This window comes from Macrobrachium nipponense, chromosome 41 (genome assembly GCF_015104395.2).
Source record: "Macrobrachium nipponense isolate FS-2020 chromosome 41, ASM1510439v2, whole genome shotgun sequence".
Classification (NCBI taxonomy): Eukaryota; Metazoa; Arthropoda; class Malacostraca; order Decapoda; family Palaemonidae; genus Macrobrachium; species Macrobrachium nipponense.
In genome coordinates, this window is record NC_061102.1 from 57,797,709 (window position 1) to 57,805,208 (window position 7,500).

At 39.4% G+C, this 7,500-nt stretch overlaps 2 protein-coding genes across 2 annotated transcripts in view; both read right to left on the reverse strand.

Moving 5' to 3' along the window:
* LOC135212783 (uncharacterized) overlaps nt 1–7,500 on the reverse strand; it is a 160,388-nt gene that overhangs the window by 40,048 nt on the left and 112,840 nt on the right. The gene's annotated exons all lie outside the window — the stretch shown is intronic.
* LOC135212399 (uncharacterized) overlaps nt 3,669–7,500 on the reverse strand; it is a 23,364-nt gene continuing 19,532 nt past the window's right edge. The window contains exon 12 of the mRNA XM_064245768.1: nt 3,669–4,005. The gene's annotated coding sequence lies outside the window, so the exon portion shown is untranslated. The remainder of the gene's footprint in view (nt 4,006–7,500) is intronic.

A 7,500-nucleotide genomic window follows, 5' to 3' on the forward strand; every position in this document is an offset into this window, starting at 1 on the left:
GGGCGGTATTTATAGTGTGGGGTTCTGGGTTGCATCCTGCCTCCTTAGGAGTCCATCACTTTTCTTACTATGCGCACCGTTTCTAGGATCACACTCTTCTGCATGAGTCCTGGAGCTACTTCAGCGTCTAGTTTTTCTAGATTCCTTTTCAGGGATCTTGGGATCGTGCCTAGTGCTCCTATGATTATGAGTATGATTTCCACTGGCATATCCCATATCCTTCTTATTTCTTATTTTCAGATCTTGATACTTATCCATTTTTTCCCTTTCTTTCCTCTTCAAACTTGCTGGTGTCCCATGGTATTGCGACATCAATGAGTGATACTTTCTTCTTGACTTTGTCAATCAACGTCACGTCTGGTCTATTTGCACGTATCACCCTATCCGTTCTGATACCATAGTCCCACCTTACTACTGCAAGGTAGCTGATGTTTCTTGCACAAGCTCCAGTGGAGGGCTTTTGCCACTGAATCATGCCTCTTTTTGTACTGGTTCTGTGCAAGTGCCGAGCATTCGCTAGCTATGTGGTTTATGGTTTCATTTTTCGTATTGCACTTCCTACATATGGGAGAGATCGTTTATTTCCGTCTATTGTTCTTAACATATCTGGTTCTTAGGGCCTGATCTTGTGCCGCTGTTATCATTCTTTCAGTTTCCTTCTTTAGCTCTCCCCTCTGTAGCCATTGCCATGTGTCATCACTGGCTAGTTCTTTAGTCTGTCTCAATGGTATTGTCCGTGCATTGGTTTCTTGTGCCAGACCTCTGTTTTCTGTCTGTCATTCTCCTGTCTCTGTATATTTCTGGGTCTTGTCTACTTTTATTAGTCCTTCTTCCTATGCACTCTTTAGCCACTCGTCTTCACTGGTTTTTCAGATATTGCCCCAGTGCTCTTCCGATGTTGACACAGTTACTTTATACTTAGTAGTCCTCTCCCTCCTTCCTTTCATGTTATGTATAGTCTGTCTGTGTATTTGCTCTTGGGTGGTGTAGTGGCTTTGTGTATTGTCATATGTTTTCCTGTTTTCTGATCTATGCTGCGGAGTTCTGCCTTCGTCCATTACAAAACATTTCCTGCGCTGTATCTGATTACTGGCACTGCCCAGTGTTTTATGGCTTTTATTATATTTCCGGCGTTGAGTTTTGACTTTAGTATCGCCTTGAGTCTCTACATATATTCTTTTCTGATCGTGTCCATCTCTTGGTGTTTTATATCCCCTCCTTGCATTATTCCCAGGTATTTGTATCCTGTCTCATCTATGTGTTTGATGTTGCTCCCATCTGGTAGCTTTATCCCTTCAGTTCTCGTTACTTTTTCTACTCCAAACTCCATCCTGATGTCCCCAGATACAATCCTTAGTCTGGATTAAGGTATCTATTTCCTTGATGCTCTTACCATACAGCTTGATGTCGTCCATGAACATCAGATGTTTGATTCTGTTGCCTCTTTTCTTGAGTTGGTATGCGGCATCCATCTTCTGTAGTACTTTTGTCATGGGAATCATGGCTACTACGAAGAGTAGTGGGGACAATGAGTCGCCCTGGAAGATCCCTCTCCTGATATTAACCTCAGCTAGTCTTATTCCAGAGCTTGTAAGTATTATATTCCAGTTGCGCATTGTATTTTTGAGAAAGCTGATGGTATTTTCCTCTGCCCCATATATTTTCAGGCATTCTATTAGCCATGTGTGTGGTATCATGTCGAAGGCTTTCTTATAGTCTATCCATGCCATGCTTAGGTTGGTTTTCCATCTCCTACTGTTCATTACCATTTTGTCTATCAGGAGCTGGTCTTTTTGTGCCCCTACACTTCCTTCTGCAGCATTTCTGTTTGTGGGGGAATGTGTTTGTCTCCTCTAGGTAATTGTATAGCCTTTCACTGATGATACCTGTTAGTAACTTCCACATTATTGGTAGGCAGGTGATAGGCCTGTAGTTACTGGCTATATTTCCCTTACTATTGTCTTTTTGTACTAAGGATGTTCTTCCTGTGGTCATCCATTTGGGTGCATGGTGATTTGAGATACAATGCTGGAGTTGTTCTGCTATCGTGGGTGTAGGGCCTTGAAGTTTTTGAGCCAGTATCCATGGACTTCATTGGACCTCGGGCTTCCAGTTTTGGCATTTTCTTTAGTTGGTGTCTGGACTGTGTCTGTCGTGATCTCTGTGAATTTTTTGTTTTATTCTCCCTGTTTCTTCTTCCTTGACTTCCTGGAGCCATGTTGCATGTTTGTTGTGTGATACCGGATTGCTCCAGATGTTTTCCCAGAGTCTCTTACTTGGCTCGGCATCAGGAATTTCTTGGTGGTTGTCTTCCCCTCTTAGTTGGCTGTATAGTCTTTTCTGGTTGGTTCCGAATAGTTTGTTCTGTTGGTATCCCTTATTCCTGTTCATGTACCGTTGGATCTTATGTGCCTTGTTTTCTTGCTTCTTAGCCTTTTTTCAGCCATCTCTTTCAGTTTACTCAAGTCAGATCTTCATCAACATGATTTTGCCTTTTTCCAGTTGCCGTTTCCAAGGAGGTTGCTGTTTTTGGTTTCTGTTGGGTTGGTTGTGCTGGTGGTGGTTGAGTTCGGGTTCGAATCCCCATCAGTTCTGCTACTAATCTTGCTCCTGCATATGCCAAGTTATTTGTTTCTGTGATACTGGTGGTGTGTATTATGCCCATTATTTCATTAACCTCACTTGTTTTCTCCCTTAATTTCTTGGTGTTGTAGGTTTTCATGGAGGGGATCTTTGTTCTCTCTGTATCTGGCTCCATCCATTGTGTAATCTTTTCTACCCATTCTGTCCTCTCTGTTACTTCGTCGGTGTTTCTTCGTGTGTCGTTGTTTGATACCTCATCATCCCTGTCGTCTTCTGTGGCATCGTCTCTCAGTTTTTCTTTGTGTAATTCGTTGTCGTGTGACATTTCCCTTTCCAGCTCCTCTCTGTCTGTTGGGGAGAGCCAGTTCTTTTTCTTTATGTTCCTTACTTGGTCTGCCAGCCTCTGCTCTGTTTGGGCGGGGGGTGTTATTCCTTCCCTCATTGCCAGAGGTTGACCAACCTTCTTTCTATATTCCGCTCTACCGCGGGTTGCTTCTGATGTAGCATCTCTATATTTCCTTATTTTCTTCTCTTGTCCATTTCTTCCTTTGGTTTGCTTCTGTAGCTCCAATCTCAGGCTGTTGGTTTACTGTCGTTGTGGTGGTCAGTTGCTGGATGACGACCTCCAAGTACCTGATCGTCTTCCCCTTCAATTGGGTTGAATACCTGGCTGCCGGACGAAGCTCCTCTGTTGCCAGAGGTTCCATTTACGTCGTTGTCGTTTATTCCTTCATTTCTTAACATCATTGCTGAGTTTTGCTATTTAACCCATAGCTGGACCCTACCCCATCAGGGATAGGTAGTCATTTACAGCTGAGTAGACTGAGGAAATTATGGGAAAGATCCCTTCACAAGGAATCAACGCCGAGGAGAGCGGTCACCCATCCAACGACTGACCAGCCCCAATGTTGCTTAACGAGTCCATTGACGACCTAACCCACTCTGCCACGGCGCCACATATTATTATTATTATTATTATTATTATTATTATTATTATTATTATTATTATTATTATTATTATTATTATTATTATTATTTGTAGAGTTCTGTCTATGGGAAGAGAAGAATCTGTTCAAACTCATGAGAAAAATTTGCTACTGAAAGAGCACTGTTTTATTTCCCACTCAAGGGGTTCAGCCGCCCATTGTAAAATCACTGTAGGTACGATCTTTACATCAGACGCATATTTTGTATATCTTCATATACTTGAATATAGAGACATGTATATATGATGCAAGCAAATTTATTCATGTTTTTGTTTCAGTTTTCCTTCATAAACAATGATGTGCCATAGGTAGTAACTCCTTTCTTGTTTTGATCCTGTCGTGACTGGCAAAGGTGACTCTTACATTTTCTGATCGATATGTTCGTCGGATAAACTTATTTGTCCTCCTTCCTCTCCTCTTCTGACATTCGCCACAGCTGCAGAAAGGAAGTGAAAATATATGAAATTGAGATAGATAGAATATATACAATTGGGTCGTTTTCTTATCTGATTACAAATCTGAGTCCACATCTGTAGGCATTGTAACTGCAAACTGAATGAGAAGAGACCAATATTTACAAGATCAGCATCAACAACAAGGATAACAATATAAAATAGCACTCTCTCATCACAACATTCATCTGGACCTGTTATTGTAAACTAGAGAGAGAGAAAGAGAGAGACAGTAAGCAAGCACAGTCGGGGCTTGCCAAGTTATCTGTTCCTCTGTTTGGTGGTGAGGGTGGAGAAGTGGCGATTCTACCCCTCAAAAAGTAAGGGGGAGGGGGGGGAGGGGGGAAGGGGGGGGGGGGGGGGGGGCAACTCTGGGGCAAAGATAATTGTTGGGTGGGAATCATAGGGAAAGGCGACTATTTTATCTGACTTGCATGATATGAAAATTTAACATTCAAAACTATATACAGTTCCAAACAATACGCAAACATTAAAGAATGGTTAGTATGTATAAATATAATACACATTTGAACCAAATAAAGAAAGGTAGTAACTATATGAAATGAACAGATATACATGGGGCATGTCATGACAATTCTGAAAAGGTTCAGTTTGTCATTCAAAACTATATACGATCCCAGCCAATATGCAAATTATTAAAGAATGTTAAGTTTGCGTAATACACATTTGCACAACTTAAAGAAATGAACAGACAGATATGGACCATGTCATGACTATTCTGAAAATGCTGGTTTGACATTCAAAACTATATACAATCCCAAACAATATGCAATTATTAAAGAATGGCAAGTTTGTATAATGTACATTTGAACAAAGTAAGACAGATATGAGGCTTATCATGAAAATTCTCAAACTTTTGTTTCGACATTCAAAAGTATATACAAGTCATAACAATATGCAATTATTAAAGAATGGTAAGTTTTTATAGTACAAATTTGAACACAAAACAGATATGGACCATGTCGGGACAATTCTCAAAATGTTGAATGCAGTTTGATTCTCCAATTATCATGTTGGCTGTCAAACTCATCTACAAAACTATTTAAGTCAATACTCTCAGCCCGTTTACTTTCAATTGGTAATAATGCAGTGTTATTTAGTCTCTCACTAGTCATTGAATTTCCAAGAAATGTTTTTACTATTTTCATTTTGGAAAAACTTTCACAAGAAGCACTAGTAACAGGAAGTGTTACAGCTATCATTAGTAACCTGTATAAGCAATCAGAGGCAGATTTATATGGATGAATAAATGACAAAAGCTCCACCAATGATGTAGGTGGCTGAGGTTCTTTCTGGAGCAATTTCTTAACTAAAGGTAGCTCGTGTTTTAAATAACTTTGATTAACTGAATATGATAAAGCAAATGACTACAAGTAATCCTCATGTAAGAACGTTTGTCCTGCAGGACAGAGAGCTGAAATGCCACAGAAGATCACACATGAATCTTTGGGGAAACGACGATCTAATTCACTATTTAAACAGTCTAGAACTTCATACAAGATTGTGACGTGTTGTGCATGACTTTGCTCCACAACTCTCTGGCCAGTTGTTTCCAGCATGATAAAATCGAGGTTTTCTTGAACGTTTTTTTGTCACTGTTGGTGAAATGTCACATTTTTTTTACAGAGTTCGTCAACCCTATTAGAGTAATTCTCAATTAAGTTGGAGTTTCTTACATCAGCTAAATCTTCATGAAGACAAGAAATAAGTTTAGCTCCTTTTCCAAGGTCTGCCTGTTTGTCGTGCAGCTGCTGAGATAATTTATTTTTTCCAGAATTTCAGAGAAAAACTGCAATACACAAACAAATTCTGCATCCATCTGATCAAGTAAACCTCTAGCAGATACAGTTCGAGCTCCAGTATCATCTGCAGAAGTCTCCTTCAAAAGTCTTATAATACATTCCAGACGTAATAAAGCATTTTCACAGGAGGTAGCCCGACACCACCAACGAGTATCACCGAGATCTTGAAGTTCTCGAACTTGTTCTTCAGGAAGCATTTCACGCTGTATAGAAAGGAACTTCTCATGAACCACTGCATTACTAGCAAAGATATAGACTTCTTCAAGAATACTGAAAAATTCAGATGCTTGTGGTACATTCTTTGCAACAATTGTCAAAACCAAATTGAGCTTATGACCATAACAATGAACATAATAAGCAAAAAGTGCTTTCTCTTTTATGTGTTTCTGAACGCCACTAATTCCTCCACTCATGACTAATGCTCCATCTAATCCCAAGCCAACAAGAGAAGATTTATAATCTCAGCATTATTTTTCTATAGTATTCCATATTATGTCTGTGGTATATGCAGCATCCAATGAAGACATGGGAGTGAATGAAATAAAACATTCCTGAGTACAGTGTGAGATTTCATCATAAAATCGTACTACAAGTGCTAATTCCTCAGTTTTGCTCACATCCTTGGTTTCATCGGCTTGAACAGAAAAGTAATGGCAGGATTTCATGTTTTCAGCTATTTCTTCCCTCACAATTGATGCAAATGTATCAATCATCTCATTTTGTATTGCAGAACTGGTGTACTTCTCATTTTTGGACCACTTTTGACACGTTCAGCTGTAACAGGATCATGTTTGGCAATGAATCTAAGAAGTTTACGGATATTTCCTGTATTTTTTTCATCGTCACCTTCTCTGTGACCTCTTTGTGCTATATTTTGTATTAGTGTCAGGAGTATAATCTAACCAAGAGTTTTTTTTATGTAATGACGATTTTCCCGGACTTTCTTCTGATACCCCTCAGTCATACTCTGTTTAATGGATGTTTTATCAGTTTTATTGCGGATATATGAGCTCAGGTGCTTTGCAATCGCCCCATCTTTTCCTTGTGTCTTGTTCCATCGTCTAAAGCCACTCTTTACAAATGCATCGTCTGCATTGCCATAAGAAGGTGATGCAAATTAAGTGCCTACAAGCAAAACAGAACATTGCATCACGTTTTTGAGAGTACTCAGCCCAATCATATTTATCAAACCAAACACCAACAAATGACCGAGCAGTGGTATTTCCTTCACTATGCTTAAGATACTCCTTTAAACGTGGTTGAACAGGTTTAGAACTAGCAGAGATAGAGAAATCAGCTGGTGCAATGCCTTCCTTATTTTTCTGTATCTGAGATGGCAGTGCACTATGCACTGTGACCTTTTGACTTTTTTGTTGAAGCCTCTTCAGATTCACTCTTCTCTGTTGCACTACGTTTCTGAATAGTAATGAACTTATCCATAATGCCTTGTACAAATCAGTAGAAATCTGTAACAAAATTTTACCTTATAGTTCAACTTGACAGAATGCAAACTCAAATAGGTTTCATCATGAAATTGATAAAAGCAAAAGAGCAACTATAAGACAAAAGAAAAGATTTCCTGACTGTTCCTCAAAATATAAGTAAATGTTGAGGATTTGACTAATCCGTAAACGGTAATAATGCATATTTATTAAG